The sequence below is a fragment of the Penaeus vannamei genome, chromosome 1 (genome assembly GCF_042767895.1).
Source record: "Penaeus vannamei isolate JL-2024 chromosome 1, ASM4276789v1, whole genome shotgun sequence".
NCBI lineage: Eukaryota > Metazoa > Arthropoda > Malacostraca > Decapoda > Penaeidae > Penaeus > Penaeus vannamei.
This window is the reverse complement of record NC_091549.1, coordinates 23,679,641-23,684,640: the sequence shown is the minus strand read 5'-3', so window position 1 is coordinate 23,684,640 and position 5,000 is coordinate 23,679,641. Positions and strand designations below refer to the sequence as shown.

The 5,000-nt window shown below is 39.7% G+C and overlaps 1 protein-coding gene across 4 annotated transcripts in view; it reads left to right on the top strand.

Moving 5' to 3' along the window:
* LOC113829337 (ras-related and estrogen-regulated growth inhibitor) overlaps positions 1-5,000 on the top strand; it is a 77,669-nt gene that overhangs the window by 3,997 nt on the left and 68,672 nt on the right. The gene's annotated exons all lie outside the window — the stretch shown is intronic.

Here is a 5,000-nt window from a genome sequence, read left to right as displayed (position 1 = left end):
TTATTGTTAACATCATCATCATCATGAATGGAAAAACACTACCACGTTGATGCCATGATAGAAAAACCCACAATGTACAAATAAGATTTACTGAAACATATGAGACATCAGTTTCGGATTCCTGAAAACTATCTTAATACCCGATGTTTTCTGGGAGGATATGTATTTCAATAAATTTAGTTTGTGCATAGTAGGTTTTTCTACCATCATCATACCATTATCCTTATTACCATCATTGTTTTTAACTGCTATTATTGCCATCTTTGTTATTAGTACTAATAGTATTAGTACTCTACATCTCGTTTTATAATTCTTACTATCATTGCCATCGTTTTTACCACCATTATCACTATCATTGATCATATCATCAGTATTACTACGACGATAGTAACTAATATTTTGTCACCTTTAAAACCGAAAAATACTATTAGAATCCGAACTTGCTGTAAGTTCCGATAACAATTGCCAAGGGATGAATCTTGTTAAAATTTACGAAGAAATCCGAAAAGTTGGAAAGTAAAATCGGTCTTGAAAATGTCTTGAAAAAAGATAGGTATCAAAAGGCTGCACGATAATCTTCATCAAATTTGCAAAATTTAACTGGTGTAGATGTTGCTATGATTAAGAAATAAGTTACAGACATCTTAAGTCCAGGCTCCATCTTCGCATTCGCATGGTTTGCCGTAATGGTGGCAGACCTAACCATGATTTAGAATTAATTTCATTTAAGGCTAATTATGGTACAATTAGGCCATCGAATGTTCACAGGGAATGACATACATGGTGAAGAACATCTTGGAATGTACACTATAGTTCAAAGAATATTTTACAATGGACGAAGTACAATGTAATGAAAAATCGCGTCATGAAATTTCGTATATATTAGTATTACTATTGATATTAGAATTATCTACTATTAGACTGTCGTACGATAAGTATGATATTCGTTAATAACTACTCATTATCAACTCAAATATCCATTAAAATATTTTCCAAAAGCAAACGAAGACCTAATCTGCATGTTCTTGCATGTTCTTGTAATCTCGCAGTTCTGCGCTGGGCTGAATCCATGGCACCAAACCTTCACTGTAGACCTTTTCTTCTTCAGTTCCTGGAAAGTTCACAATTTGCGACAATACGTTCATTAAATGTTTTTCAGTCTCAACCGTCATCTATAACAGGAACATCGATATGCATGGCGTTAATACACTCAGAATTGTAGTGCGTTAGAGGGATATTGTTTATTTTATAGATAGCTAAAATCAACAAAATATTTAATAAACGCAAATGGTCTGAGACTCCTTTGGACACGCATATCCTTATTTAATCTACTGTTACTATATCCCTTTTTGTATAAACAGACGCACGCAGACGATATGGTTACTAATTCATTTAAGCTGATTAGGAAAAAAATAGGTTAAGAATTGAGGCTGTTAATTCACAACCACGTTAAAGAGTTTGTTATCTTGTCTGACTCGTTTCGAGTAGTTATCAGTCGTTCCGTTACATTCTCAGTTATGCGAAAATCCCCTCCACCTTTGCCATTATTATCCATGAATAACATTGTGGTGTCACGTATTACATTATCAAAATACCTGATATTATAATTATTATATATTGCATATTATTACTGTATCATTAACAGTACCACCATATCGTTGAACGCATTGTTATAATTTCATTAGTACTATTATCATCATATATGTACCATGTATGTGATACGTAATTTATTGAAAGTTCAAAGCCTGTTTCCACTGGTCTCCTTATCCACGTGTTCATGGCGAGTGCGGTTGCAACAGGTCCCGCGAAACATCTCTGGTCAACTAATTTCTAGTTTGCCTCTTTGGGTTGTTTAAGAGTGGTCTTGATAGTGTTCTTTATAAATATTTATGGTTTTAAGTTGCTCCTTGAAGCAAGCTTTGCATAATAAGTATTATGGAGAGAGTAACGTGAAACTACAAATGGTGTTGTTGTCTTCGGGCTGATATGAAAGCAAGAAATCTTGTTTGAAGTTGCTCGCCAAAACACGTCCATATTGAAGCTTATCGGAGCCTGTCTCTCTCTCTCTCTCTCTCTCTCTCTCTCTCTCTCTCTCTCTCTCTCTCTCTCTCTCTCTCTCTCTCTCTCTCTCTCTCTCTCTCTCTCTCTCTCTCTTTTGAGTGGTCAGACGATCCCGGAGGCCACGTCCTGTGCAACCAATCACAGCGGCGGGATAACTAGCCACGCCCAACGCTCATGACTCTTGACCTGCCCTACAATACTACAACACTCAACCTCGGGCCACTGCCTCACCCTGACGACTCCCTTGGAAGTCTCCCCGCGCGCGTTTCTGCTCGGCGCGCCTCCTGGGCTCCCCCTTGCCCGGGACTTGCACTAGCACGAGACACTGCCACGCTACGCTACCAGAAACCTCAACGAATAAAGGAAAGAAACCAGAACTGTGTCTCCATACCCACCAATGTCGGGGGGAAACCAATCCCTGACACTCACCCTCTCTCTGTCTCTCTAACGCGTGCTGGCGCGTGGGGACTCGTTACGGCATTGCGGTGCTCTCTTTAAAGTCTTGCATTCCCTTCTGCACGTTCATGTGGGACTATTATTAATTATTTGTTGCAGGTAATCGTTATTGCTTCTCTTTCTGGAATGTAAGCTTGCTGTTTGACTGTATATTCTGGTGGTTCATTAGTCAGGCGCAAGAGAGTTACCCTTCAGGCCCCCTGCTCTTCCCTTGTCTTCGAACTCCCTTTGCAAAAACAAGGCGTTACCACAAACAGGAGGAGAGGAGGCACTCTAGAGGCTGCTCTCTGATAGGACAGGGGACGCTCTCCGGTCTAGCATTGCCTCCTCACCGCCCTGAAGGAGCTCTCGTTTCATCGAACCCTGTAAAATGCTTAAACAGCTGATATTAACATCACGAAATCCAGTGGAGAAAATAGACCCATATTCATACCAAACTCTACTAGATGTACTAAACAAGAATATGGCCTTCGGGTCCACTGCATATATGCTGCAGGAGACGCCTTACGTATGTAAAGCGCCTCGTAATGATTGACTCTATCTTTATCACACACACACACACACACAGATATATGTGTGTGTGTATACATATATGTGTAATATAGGATTATTTAGTGATACAGTTTTAAGGATGAACGAGCGCGCAGACATCTTCAAGGTTCCAATTTTAAATATGAATATTTTTTTAGTCAAAATCTTACCTGCTAATGAGATGGGACATTCAAGCGTGAGGACCCGCGGGCCGAAATAGTGTCTGCTTGAATCAAGTCCCTATCACCTGCTGCCTGGCTCAACCTAACTGACCAGGTGATGCCTGTCTTGTTTCCTATGTGTCGCCAGCAGCCAAGCCTCCCACGTTCAGATTTTGCCAGTCTGTCTCCTCGGCCCCATCTCCGAAACAAACGCGGCGGCCGTGAGGACCGATCTGATAACATGAATGTTAAGCAAACCCTCCAGCCTCACCTCCGTTGAATTCGCAGGGGATTCTCAGCCACATTAATATTCATGGCGACGACACACACAAGCCGCCTCAGAGCGTGTAGAGATAAACCTTCATTTTTGTCCTTTTATTTTTACAGCTCTACTACATCGTAATCTATACCTCTCCTTTGGTCTCCTTGTACCACATTGTAACGCAATATGAAAGACCCACTTTGCATCCCGCCATACCCAGGCCGCTTGCCACTAATGTGTACGTACTATATTAAAGAAATATAACCAGAGGATCAACAGAGGATGTTCATACTTCCTGTTCGGCCTTTTGAGTTATGAAGCCTCAGCATCTTAGAATTTGAGCACCAATGAACGCAGAATATTAAATCTTTGAATCGTGCGCCCCAAATGCTCCTCGGGCAGCAGTTTTAGCAACCACGAGAAAATATTGGAAGCTGAGAACCTGAGTCCAATTTCAGCACAGGGAGAAATCAACACTATCGATCCAATGCGTGTTGTTGCTCGGCTCGCCTTCACCTCGTTACCTGCAGGTGAAACCCTCGGGAAGGGGCGGGGAGGTGAACGTGCTGGTTTGAAGGCGAAGGGAATAATGATTGTGATGTAAGGATGATGATGGTGCGAAGATTATCAGAAGGGGGAGAGCAGGAATCAAGTGGTGGAAAAGGAAGGGATATATAAGAAAAAAGTTGAGGTGAAATGTCATCATCACGTTTGAAAAAAGAGAGAGAAAGCTAAAGAACGTAGTCTTTAACGGTCCATTTGAATTCTCCCAATCCCGCAGCGAACAAAGAATTACAGGCAAACAAACAGGCGGCGCTGGCGGCGGCTGTGATCCGGAGCTCACAGCGCCGCCTCGTCTGTAGTTCCGAACCCGAAATGAGGATCAATGCCCCGTCAGCTGCCATAGCAGAAGGAAGGGAAGAAAGTGAGAGGATAAGAGGAGGAGGGAATGAACTGGACGTTCGGGTTTTCTTAGTCACTTGGAGGAGCCAAACTACGTAGTTTCAGCCATAAGTTGTCAGGAGGTGAGGAGGCTTTTCTTGTGTTGATGAGGTGGACGTATTAGCAGTTGCAAGTTAGGGACGGTGAAGCGAATTATTTGGTCTACAGATATACAGGTATACAGATGTGTATATATACATATATGTTTACATATATATATATTATATATATATACATATATGTATACATATGTATTAGATATCTATATATACATATATATACATATATATTAGATATGTATATATACATACATGTATCCATATATATTAGATATCTATATATACATATATATACATATATATTAGATATGTATATATACATACATGTATCCAAATATATTGGATATGTATATATACATATATGTAAACATATATATTAGATATGTATATATACATATATGTATACATATATATCAGATATGTATAACTACATATATGTATACATATATATTAGATATGGATATATACATATATGTATACATATATATTAGATATGTATATATGTTTATATACATATGTATATATTCA